At 42.9% G+C, this 22,215-nt stretch overlaps 1 protein-coding gene and 1 non-coding gene across 7 annotated transcripts in view; one reads left to right on the top strand and one right to left on the bottom strand.

The window, feature by feature from the left end:
* LOC128689222 (uncharacterized) overlaps window positions 1-22,215 on the top strand; it is a 413,444-nt gene that overhangs the window by 225,988 nt on the left and 165,241 nt on the right. The gene's annotated exons all lie outside the window — the stretch shown is intronic.
* TRNAE-CUC (transfer RNA glutamic acid (anticodon CUC)) lies at window positions 13,476-13,547 on the bottom strand. The gene has a single exon. It is a non-coding gene; the product is annotated as a tRNA-Glu (tRNA).

The raw sequence follows: 22,215 nt of genomic DNA on the forward strand, positions 1-22,215 counted from the left end.
TATCCTACAACAAATATCCTACAGTACGCTGGTCAGTACGCTGAGGTCAGTGGTCACGTGTGGTCATACCTGCCTAAGCTCTTGGGAGTTAGCGTGGGGTGTTACCAAGCACCATGGCTTGTTGTAGTGTTTTAGAATCTCAGGTTAAAGTGTTGAAGAAGGAGATTCTACTTCTTCAGGAGGAAAATAGGAGGCTGAAGCCTCGCATAGATGAGTTTGGGAGCGAGTGTGAGAAGGATTTAGCGGGTAAGGAAGGAATGGTCACCAGCAGTGATAGTGGCAGCCGCTTTAAGTGGCAAGTGGTTCACAGTTCAGGAAGAAGGAAGATGAGGAGAGTTAATAGAGAAGATGGGAAGGTAGGAAATCGATTCTCTGTTCTCCAAGATGAGTGTACTTCAGTGGTTAGTGAGGTTGAAGGTACCACTGATTCCCCTGCTAATCAAGGTAAGAATATTTTAATATTAGGCGATTCTCAGGTAAGATATACGGACTGTGCATTTTGTAACAGAGACAGAAAGGTCAGACAGAGAGTGTGCCTTCCTGGAGCTGGTGTTGGTGACATAGTCAGCAGGTTGGATAATATTATGGCAGGTAATGGGAACAAGCCCATTATCTGTCTTAGTGCTGGGGGTAATGACATTGGGAAGGGCAGGACAGAGGAGCTGCTGGATAAGTACATGTCAGCCATAGAAGTAGTTAGGTCTAAGGGAGGGATCCCAGTCATATGTAGCATCTTGCCTAGAAAGAGAGTGGGCAATGAATGGATGTCTAGGGCAATTGGTATAAATTGCTGGCTAGACAGGTACTGCGAGTAACTTGCAATCCCATTCATTGATAACTGGGACCTATTCTTTGGCAAACGTAATATGTATGCAAGGGATGGCGTTCATCTTTCTGGGGATGGAGTGGTTGCATTAGCCAATTCAATTGAGAGGGCAATTGATGACTTATCTAGAAATTTAAACTGATAGATTATAGAGGTATGGGTGTTTGTGGGAAACAATCAGGCTCCAGCATTAGGGTTAAAAACAGCAGTTATTACCGGGATACCTCAGGGATATGTTTAAAAGGCAATATTCAAAATAAAGTTGCTAGTAATGGCAAATCAACTAATCAGCAAACAAAGAGAGATAGTAGAGGGCAACGAGTGACTAGCTCCCTTAAGGTTTACTATACAAATAGTAGGAGTCTAAGAAATAAGATAGATGAGCTAAAATTACTTGCAAGTGTAGGTAATATAGATATTATTGGTATAACAGAGACCTGGTTCAACCTGAAAGATAGAGAAATGCCTTCTGAATGCAACATACAGGGTTATAAACTATTCCACACTGATAGGGTCAACAGGAAGGGTGGTGGTGTGGCGATGTATGTCAGAGAAAATTTAAATTGTTGTCTTAGACATGATATAAGATTAGAAACATCGAACACAGAATCTGTTTGGCTACAGTTTCTCGAGGGACATGACAAATTAATTTTGGGTGTGATTTATAGGACCCCCAAACCTTGATAGGGAGAGCAGTAAGCTGTTATGGGACGAAATTCATAAGGCATCTAGATATGAAAATGTTGTGATAATGGGAGATTTTAACTTTAGACAAATTGATTGGAACAATATGACAGGAAATCTCGAGTCTCGTGACTTTCTTGATACGGTTCAGGATTGCTTTTTTAGAACAGTTTGTGACAGAACCAGCTAGAGGAAACGATCTGCTTGACTTTGTTCTTGCCAACAACGATTCACTAATTAATAATCTTGAGGATAATGGTGAGCTTGGGGAAAGTGGGCAGGTGACAGGTCCTTGGCTTCGAACTATAGACCAATAAGCCTTACCTCCATAGTGGGAAAATTTATGGAATCAATAATTGCAGAAGCAATTCGTAGCCATCTTGACAGGCACAGATTAATTAATGAATCTCAACACGGTTTTACAAAGGGGCGTTCCTGTCTTACGAATTTACTATTTTTTTTCACTAAGGTGTTTGAGGAGGTAGATCATGGTAATGAATATGATATTGTGTATATGGACTTCAGTAAGGCTTTCGACAGAGTTCCACACCAGAGGCTATTGAGGAAACTTGGGGCACACGGAATAGGAGGAGAAATTTTTCCCTGGGTAGAGGCATGGCTGACAAATAGACAGCAGAGAGTTTGCATAAATGGGGAGAAATCAGAATGGGGGCACGTCACAAGCGGTGTTCCTCAGGGGTCAGTGTTGGACCCGTTGTTGTTCACAGTTTACATAAACGACATAGACGAGGGAATAAATAGCGACATAAGCAAATTTGCTGATGACACCAAAATAGGCCGTCCAATTCATTCTAATGAGGACATTAGAGCACTCCAGGACGATTTGAATAGACTGGCGCAATGGTCGGAGAAGTGGCAGATGCAGTTTAATATTGACAAATGCAAAGTTCTAAATGTTGGACAGTTAAATAACCATGCCACATATAAACTAAATAATGTAGATCTTAATACTACTGATTGCGAAAAGGATTTAGGAGTTCTGGTTAGCAGTAACCTAAAACCAAGACAACAGTGCATTAGTGTTCGCAATAAAGCTAACAGAATTCTTGGCTTCATATATAGAAGTATAAATAATAGAAGTCCTCAGGTTGTTCTTCAACTCTATATATCCTTGGTTAGGCTTCATTTAGACTATGCTGCTCAGTTCTGGTCACCGTATTACAGAATGGATATAAATGCTCTGGAAAACGTACAAAGGAGGATGACAAAGATGATCCCATGTATCATAAATCTTCCCTATGAGGATAGACTGAGGGCCCTGAATCTGCACTCTCTCGAAAGGCGTAGAATTAGGGGGGATATGATCGAGGTGTATAAATGGAAAACAGGAATAAATAAAGGGGATGTAAATAGCGTGCTGAAAATTTCCAGCCATTACAGGACTCGCAGCAATGGTTTCAAGTTGGAAAAATTCAGATTCAGGAAGGATATAGGAAAGCACTGGTTTGGTAATAGAGTTGTGGACGAGTGAAACAAACTCCCGAGTACAGTTGAGGCTAAAACGTTGTGTAGTTTTAAAAATAGGTTAGATAAATACATGAGTGGGTGTGAGTTGACCTGACTAGCTTGTGCTGCTGAGTCTGGTGCCGTGCTCCATCCTTGAGTGGCGATGACCTGGCTGGGTGGGTCATTGGTCTAATCCGGGGGGGGGGGGGGGAAGGAAACATGGACCTGCTCCGCTTGGGCCAGTAGGCCTGTTGCAGTGTTCCTTCTTTCTTATGTTCTTATGTTCTTAATATCACACGTTACCACTGCCGGACTTCAGCTAGACTATAAATACTCTTGGAGTTTGCACCACCAGTTCGCACCACCACCACCAGCTAAATATAAGCTGTCAGCATAATTACTCTTACAACCTGCGCCATTATATACATGAATCATAAAATACTCCAGGAATTAGAGAATTCACAAATAAGATAAACATTTCAACGTCGTCTACCGTAAATAACTCATGACCACTGTAACTGTGTGTACTCGCCTAACTGTGATTGCAAGGGTCGAGACTCAGCTCCTGGTCCCGCCTCTTCATTGATCGCTACTAGGTCCTCTCTCTCTCTCTCTCTGCTTCCTGAGCTTTGTCATACCTCGTCTTAAAGCTATGTATGGTTCCTGCCTCCACTACATCACTTGCTAGACTTTTCCACTTCCTGACTACTCTGTGACTGAAGAAATACTTCCTAACATCCCTGTGACTCGTCTGAGTCTTCAGCTTCCAATTGTGACCCCTTATTTGTGTCCCCTCTCTGGAACATCCTGTCCACCTTGTCTATTCTACGCATTATTTTGTATGTTGTTATCATGTCTCCTCTGACCCTCCTGTCCTCCAGTGTCGTCAGTCCGATTTCCCTCAACCTTTCTTCGTAGGACATTACCCTGAGCTCCGGAACTAGCCTTGTTGCAAACCTTTGTACTTTCTCTAATTTCTTGACGTGATTGACCAGGTGTGGGTTCCAGACTTTTGTGTGTGTGTGTGTGTGTGTGTGTGTGTGTGTGTGTGTGTGTGTGTGTGTGTGTGAAACATACAAAATATATTTCACTGTAATATATGACTGAATTCACTGTGTAACCAACTTCTTACTAATATAAAATGAACTAAGTATTCTTGTAAACAGTTCAACACTACTGTAACTTACTTGCTTTTGCAAATAGAATGTTGGAACTCAGCTCCTGGACCCATTGTGCACTTTTCTAAACTTTCGACTGTCCAGTGGATGGATACGAGGCGTCTAACATCCGACAACTACCAAGCATCAATACTTGCAGAATACGAGTCACAATAAACAAGGTGCAACAAGTCACAACCCATAAATTGAAAAAACAACTAAGATGTTACAGTACTGAGACAAGGAAACCTTACGTTGGTTACAGCTCCTGGGCTGCTCAAGAAGATGCTTGCATACTAAAACAATGAAAACTTACCATATACATGTCGTGCCGAGTAGGTGAAACTTGCGATTTTGGCTTAAATAGCAAAGCTCTTCTTGCCGAATAAGGCAAGCGAAAATTTGTGTATGTAATAATTTCGCAAAAATCGTTCTGAACCTAACGAAAAAAATATATTTCATTGTGTGTGTGTTTATTATTAAATTACTGTAAACTTATCTAAAATATATTTAGCTGGATTAGGCTAAATTAAATTGCGCTTGTTATAATAAAGTTAGGTAAGTTTTCTAAGGTTCTTTTGGTACAAAATTAATTTTTACATTAACATATAAAAAATATATTATACAACACCTCTGAAGGGATGGGGGGAGGGGATGGAAGGTATTCCGGCTCAATTCAAGGAACCGGAGCACAGATCCAATTCCCTAGATCAAGAGCCCCTCACCAGCTTCAAGGAACCTCCCTTGAGGGGAGGTCCAGACAGCAACTTTAAGATATTTTGCATGACTGAATTATTTAGCATCAGTCAGTTAAAATACTCAGAACATGTGGAGGAGGAGGAGGCTGCTTCTCCATTTGTGTGTGAGAGAGGTAACCTACTCAGGTAACTTCACCTAGTCATCACCACCTTGGTTGACTGATCACCTACACGTCTCACTGCTCACGATGGTTGTTACACTGTGTAGTTCCCAGTCATTAATTAACCTACGCTTGTTGGTGGCTTACCCTCAGTTTACACTGCCACTGTCGTGCTGTAATAACTGAATTATCCAATTGCAGACCATTATATAATCACGTCGCACCAAGCAGACGCGAGCGGCCCTGCTGCTGCTGCCGCCATTGTGGCTGCTGCAACATACCATTATTAGTAGTAGTAATAGTAGAAGTAGTGACAGTATGAGTGACAGCAGCAACAGTGTAGCCACAACAGTAATAGTAGTACATTTAGGAGTAGCCGCAGCAGCAACAGTAGTATTAATAATAGTAGCTCCAGCAGCGATAGTAGTAGTTTAATAATAGTCGCAGCAGCAGTAGTAGCAGCAGTAGTAGCAGTAGTAGTAGCAGTAGTAGTAGCAGCAGCAGCAGCAGCAGCAGCAGCAGCAGCAGCAGCAGAAGCAGCAGCAGTAGTAGTAGTAGCAGCAGCAGCAGCAGCAGTAGTAGCAGCAATAGTAGCAGCAGCAGTAGTAGTAGCAGCAGTAGTAGTAGCAGCAGTAGTAGTACTAGCAGCAGTAGTAGTAGTAGCAGCAGTAGTAGTACTAGTAGTAGTAGTAGTAGTAGTAGTACTAGTAGTAGTAGTAACAACAGCAGCAGCGTCTTACGAGGTGTCTTATTCGGCCTAATTTTTTACATTAAAAAAAATTGCAGTGAGAAAATAATCTTAAATTACCAATACTAATAATATTAAAAATGTCCACGAGAACAAAATTATTAACAACAACCAACAGTGTTATATTCCAGAAGAAGCGCCAAACCCTCGGGGTTATGATAGTGACACGGAGCACTTAGACCGCGCGAGTCACTCACCTCTCAGACAAAAAAAATCTACACAACACACAATAAAAACAAGGATAAAGGTAACAATAAAAGCATCAAACAAAAACACAAACACTATCTCACCATGTTAAAACAAGGAACATCAAATTATTCTCAAAAGATTTTACTAAAAGTTGCCCGAGGTCCCTGTAGGCACCTCGGTAGTTATAAAAACAATGAAGGCAGAAAGGCCTAAGCCAAGGGCAAACTGTTGAAATATGTTTCAACCTCTGATATACCTTTAACGAGTTTCGAAGGTCTACTCATCTGGTACTAGCCTGGTCAACCAGGCTGTTGCTGCTGGAGGTCAGCTGCTCCACATATCCATCACAGCCTGGTTGAGCTGGCACCTGGTGAAGATACTTGTCCAGTTTTCTCTGGATGTCTACACCTGTCCCAGCAGTGTTTCTGATATCTTCTGGTAAGATGTTGAATAATCCGGAGCCATTGATGTTCATAAAATGTTCTCTTATTGTGCCCACTGTACCCCTGCTTGTCACTGGATTTATTTTGCACTTCCATATTTCTCGCTCCAGGATGTTATGGTAGTGTGCAGATTTGGGATCAGACCCTGAAGTACTTTTCAGGTATATATTATCATGTATCTCTCTCCTCCACTCCAGGGAGTATATAAGACTAAGGCGTTCCCAGTAATTTAAATGCTCAAAATCAACGACACGCCACAAACTACACAGAGGGAGAGGAGCACCTGTGAAGAGGTGGCTGTGAACAGATACGTTTCAAAGTGATACTTCCTACTGAAGGAGGAGAGAACACACACACACACACACACACACACACACACACACACACACACACACACACACACGTCTTGCTAAACCCTGTATAACTTGTTCCCAGTCTGCAGGGCCCATCAGGCCAGTCTTTTCACAATGGTATATGTTTGGAAATGTCCCAGGAAGACAATAATACAAAAAATAACTGTAGAAGGGCTCGCTACAGCAGCCCTTGTCTTGCCATCTGCCCGTTAAGATAAGATAAGAGATAAGATTTCGTTCGGATTTTTAACCCCGGAGGGTTAGCCACCCAGGATAACCCAAGAAAGTCAGTGCGTCATCGAGGACTGTCTAACTTATTTCCATTGGGGTCCTTAATCTTGTCCCCCAGGATGCGACCCACACCAGTCGACTAACACCCAGGTACCTATTTGCTGCTAGGTGAACAGGACAACAGGTGTAAGGAAACGTGTCGAAATGTTTCCACCCGCCGGGAATCGAACCCGGGCCCTCCGTGTGTGAAGCGGGAGCTTTAGCCACCAGGCCACCGAGCCACCCATTTCCCGTTCATTTCCCAGGAAACCAGCATACCTACATTCTTGTAACGTCCATAGAGACGTGCTGACCAGTCCTGCAGCCTAGGGGACCATATAGATCCTAGGAAAAGGAGGATACCTGGGTTATATCTTTATGTACTACAAGTACATGTACATGGTATACAGTACTGACATGAATGACATACTGCTATAAAGAAAGTTGCTTGTTATGCAGAGCATTTCGACTAACTTCTAGGTACCCATTTTACTGATGGGTGAACACAGACAACCGGTGTAAAGAAACGCACGCAATGTTTCTACCCTCGCTGGGAATCGAACTCAGACCCTCGCCGAATGAAGCGAGAGCTTTGGCCACCAGCCCACGGACCACGGTACACGGGTTGATCTAAGGAGGAAGATAACTTCAATTCCTTGGATGCAGAACTTCACATGACGGGTAAATGTACATTAGTACATCTTATGTAGTTTGGGCAGGACAGTGACTCAACAATGAAGATGACAGTGACAGCTGTGAAGGTGGTGGTGGTAATGTTTTGGTGGAGGTGCCGGAGGTACGATGAGAGCCGCTCACACAACCCCCCCCCCCTCCCCCTCATACAATCAACCACTGCCTCATTACACCGTCATAATGTCTTCACTGGCTTGTAACAACAAGTGAGGCCTTACACAGTGCAACTTTTACAGCAGTTTTGTGTGATTTTTAAAGGGTTATCGTGCCAGGTGTGCTTGCTGCTGTCAGTGGGTGATCATTGTCTGTATTTTACCAGTGTTCGTACAGGAAATGCAAAGTGATGTACAGGATCACTGGTGCTTCACGTGACGTCGTGGTGGTGAGCTCAGTAATGGCGTAGAGATGAATGTTACCATCACTCACTCCCTCTAATGCCACCACACTTCATAACAATCAGCACTGAAGAAGCAGTTACCTAAACTACTTGCAATTTCAACAACCAACAGTCACTGATTAATACATAAACTTCGGAATAACTAAAGTCACAATATCCCACGAGTGAAGAGAGTAAATTATTTTACAGTACCGTGTAACGAGGAGCATATCTTAACATTAACCTTACCGTGTAATGAGAAGCCTATCTAAACATTAACTTCGTAGCGTGATGAGGAGCCTATCAGAATAGTAACTTCACTGTGCAACAAGCCTATCAGATCAGCAACATTATTGATATATCAAGGAATATCTTTGATTTATAAATGCGAATTGAATTAATGGTTAATGTTCTTCACAGTTTTCTACTCTAACAAAAAACTGAAAAAAAAAAACATTATAAATCAGGCAAAATAATAAGGAGAGACTATGGCGTGCGGCAAATACATTATATTCAGCGAGCATCGCAGGTAACCAGACTCCTGCATGCCATCAACAATCAGCTTGAAACATGGTAGATCAGTAGCTCAGTGCTAGTGCGAATAAGGACCTCAATTGCATACCAGGTAACTACTACTGTACCAGTTGGCCAGAGCGAGGCGGAGGGGCTCCCCAGGGCAACCTATCTTACAACTAGGGTGCACCCTGGAGCCACAGTTTCTCACACATTTTCAGCTGATTAATACACATGAGAGTTCTATCCTCTGTATGGGTGTGTAAGTTGTAATGCTTAGAGCAGTTATTTTTATGCTCTCTCTTGTTAAACCATTCATTGGTATCGTTAAACCATTCATTGGTATCCATCAAACCTGTTACAAATACTGTATATATCTGTAAATAATAGTGGTGGTGGGAACATACGGGTAATGATCAGCATATATCTTGACTGACATTAATTAATTGTGCCCTCCCTAGTATTCTTTATTGCCAGGTACACCAGGTCTCGTAACAGTGGCTGTGGTCCTAACAGTGGCTGTGTTCATAAAAGTGCCTGTGTTCATAACAGTGCCTGTGTTCATAACAGAGATTGATCCTGGAACTGGATCCAAGAGATTATTTATTTCAGGATAAATTACCGAGAGTGGAAATACGCACAGTGGCAGACTGACTAAAACAACTGATAAGCAACTATACATACAAAATTCTAACAGTGCCCATTATCTTGCTTCAAATTTTGCCAAGATCAGGAATCAAACAAGTAGGATACTAAGGAAAATGAACGTAATTATGTAGAACCTACAGCACAGTAGTCAGGCCTCAGGCACCTGCTGTACACTGATAAAGGACTATAATGGCTTTCCAGATAGTGCCGTACAGATTCACTCTCACTGTTGTAGTGTTCCAAAATCACAAACTTTCACTGTTGTAGTGACCCCAAATTTACTAATTTTCAGTGGTCTAAACCAAAGCCCCCCCCCCCTCTCCCCACCGCACTTTCACTGTTGTAGAACCAGACAGAGAGAGAGAGAGAAAGAGAGAGAGAGACCTTTCTCCTGCCTCCTACACCTCTCCACACTGATTACCTTTCACATTACTCTGATTACATACAATTATAATCTCAAATTACCCGAAATCATTTGGTTAACATTCGTGGCAGCTGCAGTTGCTGAGTTCTCACAGGAATTGTAGCGATGATGGCTAGGAAGAGGAAGAGGAGGTGGAAGAGGAGTAGTAGTGTAGAAGAGGAACTTCATGAGGAAGAGGAGTAACCATTGTTTGTACTGGGAGATGGTTGCTGCAAGCTTTGTCTGATGCCTTCTCTTGTTTAGTTATTAAGTACTTCCTGCTGTGTGTGTGTGTGTGTGTATACTCGCGTATTTGTGGTTGCAGGAGTCGAGTCATAGCTCGTGGCCCCTCTTCACTTATCGCTACTAGGTCCTCTCTCTCTCTCTCTCTCTCTCTCTCTCTCTCTCTCTCTCTCTCTCTCTCTCTCTCTCTCTCTCTCCAGAGTATATGTGCATGTGTGCGCGCGCACATATTCACCTATTTGTACTCGCCTTTATGTGGTTGCAGGAGTTAAATCTTTGCTCCTAGCCTTGTTATTTGTCACTTATTGGGTCTACTCTTTGTCCTAGCCTCACTGCCATACCTATTATTAAAACTACGTATGGAGGCTGCCTCCACTTCTACATTGCATAATATATTAAACCTCCTGACCACCCTGACACTGAAGAAAAACTTCCTAACATTTCTCTTACTCATCTGTCTTTAACTTCGAACTGTGCTCTCGTGTACCCATTTCCCGCCTCTCGAACAGCACATTCCTGTCCACCCTATCAAGCCTTTTGAGTATTTTATATGTCGTCGTTTCTCCCGGGTCCTTCTATCCTCCAGTGTCTTCAGGCCCATTTAGATCTGGGATTATTTCACTACAAACCTCTGCACTATCTCCAGTTTCTTAACGTGCTTTATTAAGTGAGGGGTTCAATGCTGGTGTTGGATACTCGAAGATGAGCATGACATGCCGAAATATGTCGTATTTAGTGTCGTGAATGGCTAATGACATTCCTAAGGTTTGCCAAAAGAGTATTTACAGTAGAGGTTATTTAGATGGTGTACGCTTCATGTGATGGGCTTAGCGCTATGCTCATCACTAGATCTTTCTCCCTGAGTGAGATTTGCAGCCTCAGAAGACAAAGTGTATACTGTGTGCGATCTTCTTATCCTTTCCCTAATTAACATAACATTTCATTTGCCTGGGTAGAATTCCAGTAGCCACTTGTTAGGTAAAAGGACACAAGTGCATCTAATGTGACATTTGATTGTGGCAACGTTTCGCTCTCCAGGAGCTTTGTCAAACCACAGTAAAATGTCACATTAGTTGCACTTGTGTTCTTTTATCTAACAGTGTCAGTAATTCTACCAACATTATTCCAGTAGCCACTTGTCTGACTGGTCCTGCAATTTCTCCAGGTCCATTTGTAGCCTTTTCTTGTACCAGAACGTGAACACGTCCCAATGTCGACCCTTGTAAAACCCAACTTGGTGCACTTTCCATTTCTAAAACCTCTTCTCAGTCACTGTATCCTTCCCACAAGGTATTCTTTGATCCACTCCAGCGCATTCCACGTTATTTCTGCCTCTGCTTCTTAATATCTGTTCCAGTTTCTTGTGAAGTACAGCATCAAGTGCCTTGTTAGGTAAGACACATATGCAACAGTTAGGTATCTTTATTTCGAAACGTTTCGCCTACACAGTAGGCTTCTTCAGTCGAGTACAGAAAAGTTGATAGAAGCAGAAGATACTTGAAGACGATATTGTTTCATACTTTGGAACAATGCTCTTCTCCAGACTGAGGGACTGACCACCTCAAAACTTTAAGGGTGATGGACTGATTACATCGTCTTCAAGTATCTTCTGCTTCTATCAACTTTTCTGTACTCGACTGAAGAAGCCTACTGTGTAGGCGAAACGTTTCGAAATAAAGATACCTAACTGTTGCATATGTGTCTTACCTAACAACCTGTCGGTATTTTATACCATTTTAATGTTCAATCAAGTGCCTTGTTGAAGTCCATGAATATGCAATCCAACCAATCCTCTCTCTCTCTCTCTCTCTCTCCCCCTTCATATTTCTGTAGCTGTCATTTAACTACAGCTGCTCTAAGAAACAAGATTCGCCGTCTCTAAACCTGTGCGGGTTATTTTTTTTTTTTAAATTACTACTCTCCATTATTCTTTCTTCTAATTATCTTCTCCATTACCTTACACAGTTATGCATATCACTGATATTAGTCTGTAGTTTAATGTGGAAAAAGAAACTTGTGTACAGTTCAGGACATTTAATACGGGAGACGTTTCGCCACGAATGGCTTCAGAAGAAGTCACTCGTGGCGAAACGTTTCCTCTAATAACTGTCCTGAACTGCACATAAATGTCTTTTTCCGCATGTCGGTATCACCAGACCATTTTTTTGTTGTAGTTTAGTGTATCGTGTCTGTCTCCTTTCTTAAATATTGGGACGAAATTCGCTGTCTTCCAGATCTCTAGTAATTCCTTAAGTTGTCACTAGTGTTCCAGTGCTTCTGCTCCTTGCAGAACACGTCAGGTTCCATTGCCTTTGATATATTCAGATAAGTTAGGTTTTTTTTTCACTTCTCGTGTAGCGCATATTGTATCTGTCAATGTTTCACTTAAATTCTGGTTCAACACCTGGATATGTTTATCTGAACACATTTTACCCACCGGAAGCATTTTTTTTCACTTCAGTACAGAGATAACATGCGTATATCATCTCAATATTGACATGTAAAAGCCACAGGTTGGCGCAGTGTCTTCAAATAAACATACCCAAATGGTACACAGGTGTATAATTCCTCATCTTGTGGGTATTGTATATCATTATTGTAACGAGAGACTCTGGTGTTGCCTCTTGTCTCCACTAAGAGCAACACCTCAATTAGTTTGCGCAGCTCCTTACAGACTATGTCAGTTCTCGTGAGTTTATCTCATTTTTACAGTTTTATTGCCTTGTTTTTACTGTCGTCTTCATTTTGATGTGACTTAATCATTTCCGGTTCAGACATGACTTGCTGCAGCGTCACTCTCGTACAGACACTCACCTTCCTTCCTCACCCTTGCATATTAGTTTCTGGCTCTACTAAACTTACCAGTGGTTATAATTATAGCCATAATTTTATAGGGGTGGACCGGTAAGCCAGCGGAAGGTTTCTGTCTGATGACCATAAGCTTCAGCTGTGGGTCATCACATGAGCAAGACCCGCGTCAGGAAACACTTCATGACAACCTAAGCTCTATTGCTCACTTCACCGTTTTCTTCTATCCTTCGCTATCTATTTTTTTTTCATTTCGTCTTTCCATCTTTGGTTGAATTAAGTCCTATGCTTGACGGCACCTTCCACCTAGGTACTTTATCATCTCATTCCTCAACTTTCCTTCCACTGTACTGCATTAAGGAATCATCTTCTCGCTGCAAAGTGTCCTCTTCAGAATTTTGGTTTCTCTGGTCCCCAACCTGCTGTTCTTCCCTCACTGTTTACTCCCACAAGTTAATAGGCACGTTAGTACCCCCGTCTGCTAATAACATGTTCATTTTTCCACTATAATCTAGGGACCCCAATGGAAATAAGTCACTGACTTTTTTTGGGTTATCGTAGGTTCTCTACACATATGTTGCTATGTATGATAATTCTATGTAACTGTATTTGTGTATACCTGAATAAACTTACTTACCTTGTCCATAATTACTATCGCATTTATTTTATTTCGTAAGGTGAGGTCTAGGATCTTCCTTTAATTCATGGTATAACTTAAATCTTTAAGGACAGAGGTCTTAACTTACAACCCTACTACTTGAGCCACTAACCACTGCAGGAATTAAAAAAAAATACTTCCCGTGCCGGGAATCGAACCCGGGCCTCGCGGGTGAGAGCCGCGTATCCTAGCCACTAGACAACACGGGAGTTACCTTAGAACGACTTTATTCAGTTATCTTAGGTTAAATCTAGATTATGTTCTACATGTCTGTAGCCGAAGCATGTATGCGCCCTCAAAAATATGGCAAAATATTATGAGTATGTTTGCAAAACAATCTGTGCATTGCCCCAAATACAAACTAACATTCAACAAAAGGACTAACTATAAACAATATATATGTATCATCCCTAAAAGCGAACCATTTTCTATTAACTGACGACGCGTTAGAGAAAACGAATTTACGGTTCAAAGAAATGGTGGGCTACTCCATTTTATTATATATATAATATATATATATATATATATATATATATATATATATATATATATATATATATATATATATATATATATATATATATATATATATAAATATTCTAATTCATAATTCGGAAACTCACAACCCGTATAGCAAACAGTTCGGTTTGAGCTATGATGCAGATAAAACGAAATGTAAACTTTGCGAGATGGACTATTGTCACACATTGCGTTATCATGTACTGGAGCGCGATCAGATTAATAAATTCAGAGACAACTCACTCAGAAATGTTCAACTATGTCAAAGTATTTTATCCACAATGGTTTATTACAGACCATTATGGAAAAATACCCTGACTTTTCTCAATGTAAATGAAGCTAATATTTGCATTAATAACTCATTGCAATTGTCATCAGGTGTGGACGTGTGAATGGTTCATTACCTTTGTAACTTATTCTGCTATCAAAACTTTGAGGTCCAGTCCCTGGACCCATTATGTACCTCTGTAATCATTTTGACTACCGTCCACAGGATGGTATGGGGTGCATAATAATGATATTAAACCATAACTTGCGTCAGAAGCCAGACACAGGTATGACAGTATTGTAGACAGTGTAGTCAGAGTACACCTTTAGTGAATTCCCCCTCACACTGGTCAAGTGCATGATAGAACTGATGAACTGGCTGACGCACAGGCCCTCAAAAAGGCAGCAGATAATGTTTTAAGGGTTGTCAGATCTTAGTTTAAGGACAATCGCGAAAATACCTCAAACTGAACTTCAGTAACCTGACAAAGATAGAGACTGACACGAGTCATCTATGGTAAATTCTGCAATGTGAGCACCATTCTTTTGTTCAACTATCACTGAAACAAAGGCAAACAATGCGTTACGATACGATATGTACTCTCCATGTGCTGGGTCTTCGAGCACCTTGTATCTAGCTTTGATACTAAACTGATACTTAGACCTGATTTAAATGTAGAAAGTCTGTCTCATTTTCCTACAGCACAACGCAAGATTACCACAGTAAAAACTGGAACAGAATGACAACGAAATAACATCACGTTAATCAACAGGGATTGTTGGGTACAAGTATCATCAGGTGAAAAAAGGTGGCATGTAAACTATGACTTGTGCACAGCACCTGCTGCTTGAACCTTCACCTAGGCGAGCGTTGACCCTGTGATGGTGGGTTTTATGCCAGGACAGAGCATAAGGTGCCGCCGTCACCATGATAGCCAGCGTTCCGTGCCTGGGGGTGTGCTCAACCTACCACCATGACCCCACTTCCTGCTTCCTGCCGCTCCTCTCTTCATACTCCTGCCTTCTCATTTTCCATTATTTAAGACGAAAAGTGAAAATAGCACCAATCGTGCTAACACGGATTACAAGGGGACGAAACTAACAGGTTATATGCTGCTATAGATAATCTATGTGTTTCCTTAAGACATCTGCTGTCCCTGTTTACCTAACAGTAATTAGGTACCTGAAGGTTAACCGACTGATGTGGGTCGTATCCTGGGGACAAAAATTGGCTTAAGTTCCCCTAAATGCTCTGCATAACCAGGGGTTTTCTGTATACTATGTCACTGACATCAACTAGGTCTGTTTAAGTTTTATCACGTACTTGTGGAAATAGATTATTTTGCACTTAATTCTGTCTAGCTATGTGTCACATAGCAAGACTTGCCTTCAAGTCTACACACGACGTTGCATTTTAAACACCTTACAGCGAACCGATATCTATTAACAAAGTTTTGCTCAGCACACTTTTTTTTTTTTGCCATGTCTGTGTATATAGTTGGGATTAGAATAATGTATGTGGGTGTCTTCCCTCGACCTACAGAGGATCTCTTAAATACATTAGAGTGTGAGGAAGAAACTGATGCTCAGATTCACAACAAAGGAAACAAATTCTGGCGAACTCGGGTTCCCTTGTACAAGCTGATGTACACTGATGGGTAGGTAGCAACAACCAGGCAGTACCTGCTGCAACACCCGGGATGTACCTGCTGCAACACCCGGGATGTACCTGCTGCAACACCCAGGCAGTACCTGCTGCAACACCCAGGATGTACCTGCTGCAACACCCGGGATGTACCTGCTGCAACACCCGGGATGTACCTGCTGCAACACCCAGGCAGTACCTGCTGCAACACCCGGGATGTACCTGCTGCAACACCCAGGCAGTACCTGCTGCAACACCCAGGCAGTACCTGCTGCAACACCCGGGATGTACCTGCTGCAACACCCAGGCAGTACCTGCTGCAACACCCAGGATGTACCTGCTGCAACAACCAGGCAGTACCTGCTGCAACACCCGGGATGTACCTGCTGCAACACCCGGGATGTACCTGCTGCAACACCCAGGCAGTACCTGCTGCAACACCCAGGATGTACCTGCTGCAACACCCAGAATGTACCTGCTGCAACACCCAGGCAGTACCTGCTGCAACACCCGGGATGTACATGATGCAACACCCAGGATGTACCTGCTGCAACACCCAGGCAGTACCTGCTGCAACACCCGGGATGTACCTGCTGCAACACCCAGGCAGTACCTGCTGCAACACCCATGATGTACCTGCTGCAACACCCAGGATGTACCTGCTGCAACACCCAGGATGTACCTGCTGTAACACCCGGGATGTACCTGCTGCAACAACCGGGATGTACCTGCTGCAACAACCGGGATGTACCTGCTGCAACACCCGGGATGTACCTGCTGCAACAACCGGGATGTACCTGCTGCAACACCCTGGATGTACCTGCTGCAACACCCGAGAACTAACTGCTGCAACACCTGGGAACTATCTGCTGCAACACCCGGGAACTCTCTCCTGCAACACCCGGGAACTCTCTCCTGCAACACCCGGGAACTCTCTCCTGCAACACCCGGGAACTCTCTCCTGCAACACCCGGGAACTCTGTCCTGCAACACCCGGGAACTCTGTCCTGCAACACCCGGGAACTCTGTCCTGCAACACCCGGGAACTCTCTCCTGCAACACCCGGGAACTCTCTCCTGCAACACCCGGGAACTCTGTCCTGCAACACCCGGGAACTCTCTCCTGCAAGACACACACACACACACACACACAGGAGGGGCCAGGAGCTCGGACTCGACCCCCGCAACCTCAACTAGGTGAGTACACACACACACACACACACACACACACACACACACACACACACACACACACACACACACACACACACACACACAAGAGAGAGTAAGGACCCGCATAAAACCCGGGTTGCCACTACCGGCCACTCTAATCGTTCACTTCCGATTACTTCCAGCTTGCCCGGACTCCCGAACTTTCCGCAATTACCCGAGCCAGTGCTCCCGGTCCTGCTACTTCCCTTCCCACCCACCTCTCTACCAAATTTACTCTATACCATCTTTCCTCTGTACCATCTCCCTCTGCACTATCTTTGCACCATCTTTCTTCTTTTTAAGGAGACAATATTGTTCAATTATAATTCAGATAATTGTATGGGTAGCAGATTGTAAGAGAACCACTCTGGACGTACTAGCTTTCCGTCTTACGAGTGTAGTGTTGATGTCTGTGGCTCCTGATGGTCGTGTTAACTGCCGGGGTTGATTTCCTTCATCCACAGATTTTGTGTATTCTGAGGATATATCTGTTAAGTATAATCTTTCAAAGGTAAAGTGAGGAAATGGTCTATGTTGATTACTAAATGGAGGAAGATGTGGAGGTGAAGTGGTGGGGAAGGTGGGGAGGGTTGGGGATAAGTCCAGGCAAGTGAAGGGTGGGTAAGTGCGAGGCGGAGGGGATAGATGGGTGGAGGAATGAGTGGAGGCACTGAGTGGAGGTAGTGGCGAGGTAATGATAAATGATGAAGATAATGATAGGATATAGAGGTAGCGCACGTGCTGGTGGTGCTGGAGGTGGTAGTGGTGGTGATTACAGTGGTGATAGTGGTGGTCACACTCAGGTAACAATCCCAGCTGTGTCATTGTTGTGACTTTGGCGGACGCCTCATGTACAAGGTGAGTACTGCTGCTGCAGGAAGGAAGGACGTGAGAGAGAACGAGAAAGAGAATACGAGTATGAGAGAGAGAGAGAATATGAGAGAATGAGAGAAAGTATGAGAGAGAGAAATTCCCCGTATGTATGTACAGGAGCAGTGCAATGTTTCTGGTATTCCATATTCAGTACTCAACACACATTTTCTTTACTACATACAGTACGTGCAGGATCCCACTTCTCTAAAATTATTACACTTGTCAATGAAACTGACTTGTAGTTTAATGTGCCTTTCATTTTACATTTTTTTTTAAATATAGTCACAAGACATGTCATCTTCCACGTGTGTTACTCTACCTTCCTGTCGTGAAATATAAACAAAACAAATAAATAGCATTATACTGCACATTTTTTCAAACTCAAGGTGATCCCATCTCTTCTAGTTTTTTTCCTATTAGCATCTAGTAACATGAACATCAGTGGTTCTGCCATTTATGGTTTGTCTACCATTTAATTTGTCTACCATTTAATTTGTCTACCATTTAATTTGTCTACCATTTAATTTGTCTACCATTTAATTTGTCTACCATTTAATTTGTCTACCATTTAATTTGTCTACCATTTAATTTACTTTAGTTCTATGTTGATCTTTTCTGCCATTTCCTTCCTAAGTTTGTTCCTCTCTCCTTACATTACTATACTGACTTCTAGCTTCTGAATTATCATTATTGTCCTCCTTCCTATAATGACTCCGAGCACTTTCTTTATAGCTCTTGGACACCTTCTGTTAAACCATTCGTTAATATTCTGTCTTGGATTCCTTTTTAGAATAAACTGATTAATTCCATTTTTCAGTATAGTGCAGAGTTCCTTGCATAAATTACTTACATCTGACCTTGTAATATACTGTTAAGCTTAATATCTTCAAAATACTGTTTTAAAACTTTGTAATTACCTTTCTTACAATCTAATTGTTTATAATTATGACCATAATTTTTAAAGGGGTGGACCGGTAAGCCAGCGGAAGGCCTCGGTCAGATGACCAAAAGCTCCAACAGCTGGTGATCATCTAAGACCCGCGTCAGGAAACACTTGTGTTACCTGACCAACCTGACCTAACCTAACGTTCCTCTTCTGTCAAATACAACCTCATCTAAAATATTTTTTTCCAGTTTGGTTACAGTAAGACAAAAAATACATCATGTTCCTTTTCATCTGTGATAAATCTTATTTCTAGTCTTTCCGAGACTCCTCCAGTAATATTAGTATAGAAAATATTCAGAAATATCTTATTCTCACTGTTAAACTTTTCCACATTTGTTTTAATATGGATTTCATCCTCTTTTCTAATTATTTGATGGATTTTTATGACCCTCTTACTCACCAAAAAATTTTCTTCCTGATTTCCCATCACTGGAGCTCTCAACAGTATGTGAGAAGAAATTATTTTCCCTCTCTTCCTCTAGCAGGTCTTGTTAAATTTGTATATACTTATAACACTATAATTCCCTCATGTCCTCATTTTTAACGTTTTTGTTTATATTTAATATGTATTTGCTTGTGTGTACTCACCTATTTGTGGTTTCAGGGGTCGGTTCATAGCTCCTGGCCCCGCCTCTTCACTGATCGCTACTAGGTCCACTCTCTCTCCCTGCACCATGAGCTTTATCTTACCTCGTCTTAAAACTAGGTATGGTTCCTGCCTCCACTACGTCGCTTTCTAGGCTATTCCACTTCTGACAACTCTATGATTGAAAAAAAATGCTTCCTAACATCCCTTTGACTCTCAGGAGTCTTCAACTTCCAACTGTGACCCCTTGTTTCTGTGTCCCATCTCGGGAACATCCTGTCTTTGTCCACCTTGTCAATTCCTCGCAGTATTTTATATGTCCTTATCATGTCTCCCGTGACTCTCCTGTCCTCCAGTGTAGTCAGGTAGATTTCCCTTAACCTTTCTACATAGCTCTGGGACTAGTCTTGAACGATTCCTTAGTGAGGTATCGGAACGCTATCCTTACGTTTGCCAGACGCCCGTATGCTGCAGCAGTTATCTGATTGATGTGCGCCTCAGATGTGCTCGGTATTATACTCACCCCAAGATCATTTTCCTTGAGTGAGGTTTGCAGTCTTTGGCCAACTAGAATATACTCTGTCTGCGGTCTTCTTTGCCCTTCCCCGATCTTCATGATTTTGCATTTGGTGGGGTTAAATTCAAGGAGCCAGTTGCTGGACCAGGCTTGTAGCCTGTCCAGGTCTCCTTGTAGTCCTGCATAATCCTCGACCGATTTAATTCTTCTCATTAACTTCACATCATCTGCAAACAGGGACACTTCTGAGTCTATCCCTCCCGTTATGACATTCACATATACCAAAAACAGCACAGGTCCTACGACTGACCCCTGTGGAACCCCGCTCGTCACAGGCGCCCACTCTGACACCTTTTCACGTACCATGACTCGTTGTTGCCTCCCTGTCAGATATTCTCTGATCCATTGCAGTGCCTTTCCTGTTGTGTGTGCCTGATCCTCTAGCTTTTGCATTAACCTTTTGTGAGGAACTGTATCGAAGGCCTTCTTGCAGTCCAAGAAAATGCAGTCTATCCACCCCTCTCTCTCGTGTCTTCTGTTACCTTGTCATAAAACTTCAGTAGCTTTGTGACACAGGATTTTCCTTCCCTGAAACCGTGCTGGTTGTCGTTTCTAAGCTTGTCTCTTTCTAGGTGCTCCACCACTCTCCTCCTGATCATCTTTTCCATGACTTTGCATACTATACACGTCAGTGACACAGGTCTGTAGTTTAATGCCTCTTGTCTGTCTCCTTTCTTAAAAATTGGGACTACATTTGCCATCTTCCATACCTCAGGCAGTTGCCCAGTTTCAAAGAATGTGTTGAAGATTTTTGTTAGTGGCACACACAGCATCTCTGCTCCCTTTCTAAGGACCCACGAAGAGATGCTGTCTGGTCCCACCGCCTTTGTGGTATCAAGTTCACATAGCTTCTTCACCTCCTCCTCAGCTGTGTGTATTTCATCCAGCACTTGTTGGTGTACCTCCCTAATCTGAATTCCTGGAGTCTTTCCTATCTCCACTGTAAATACTTCTTTAAATCTCATGTTGAGCTCCTCACATACCTCTTGGTCATTTCTTGTGAACTCCCCACCTTCCTTCCTCAGCCTGTTTGCCTGGTCCTTGACTGTTGTTTTCCTCCTGATGTTACTATACAACAGCTTCGAGTCAGACTTCACTTTTGATGCTATGTCATTTTCGTATTGTCGCTGAGCCTCCCTTCTTAACTGTGCATATTCGTTTCTGACTCTTTGGCTAATCTCTATTTTCCTGGGTCCTTTGTCTTCTGTACATTTTCCATTCTCTAGTGCACTTAGTTTTTCCCTCCCTACACCTTTGGGTGAACCAAGGACTAGTTCTGGTCTTCCCATTACTTGTGTCTTCCTTGGGAACAAACCTCCTTTCTTCAATCTCTTCACTCTCTGTTGACCCTGGCCCAGTGGTCTGTCGTTTTCCCTTCTTAACTTTCTCTGTGCACTGCTGTTGTCTGTTAAGGCTTCTACCTATAGTTTAGCTCTTTCATTTTCTACACTCCCCTTGATTGTGCCTGATGTGATCCTCTTTTTTTCTCAGACTCCACGGTGGTCTGATTGGGCCTCTGCATACAGTTTCACTCCTTTGTTCTCTACAGTCCCCTAATTTGTGACTGAGGTAGCAGTTTCTGCTGTCATGTCCACATTGCATTTTAGTTCTTTATGCTGTTTCAGATTTTTTAGTTCCTTTTCTAATCTCTGTATCTTTGCCTCTGCTGCTGTGACTTGCATCTCCTACTTACTGCTCTCTGCAGCTATCCTCTCCTCCACTTCATGCTAAGCTCTTCTAACTTCCTTCCCCACTCATGTTCCCTTTTCATGAGCTCTGCTGCCTAATCTTCCTTTTCAGACTCATCCTCCAGTCCCCTGGTTTTCCGTCCCTGCTCTCTGGCAACCCATTTTTTTTAGATGACACAGAATGGAAAACTATGTATTTGTGTGTGGTTGTTTTGTGGTGTGATTGCCTGAGTGCGTGGGGGGGGGGAGGGCAGAAGGGGGAGAGGAGAAACTGGAGACTGGGGAAATGGGAGAGAGGTGGAGAGGGGGAAAGAAGGGGGAATATGAGGAGAGAGGAGCAAAGGGTGAAAGAGAATGGGAGAGGGAAAGGGAGAAAGAGGGAGAGGGGGGAGGAGGAGGGTGAGAGAGGGTGGGATCAGGGAAGGGAGTGGGAGAGAGGTGGGGGGAGAAAGGTGTGTGTGGGTCTGTGTACTCGCCTAGTTGTGGTTGCAGGGGTTGAGTCACAGCTCCTGGCCCCCCTCTTCACCGGCCGCTAGTGGGTCACTCTTCCTGCTCCATGAGCTTT

The sequence above is a fragment of the Cherax quadricarinatus genome, chromosome 18, assembly GCF_038502225.1.
Source record: "Cherax quadricarinatus isolate ZL_2023a chromosome 18, ASM3850222v1, whole genome shotgun sequence".
In the NCBI taxonomy this organism is placed as follows: domain Eukaryota; kingdom Metazoa; phylum Arthropoda; class Malacostraca; order Decapoda; family Parastacidae; genus Cherax; species Cherax quadricarinatus.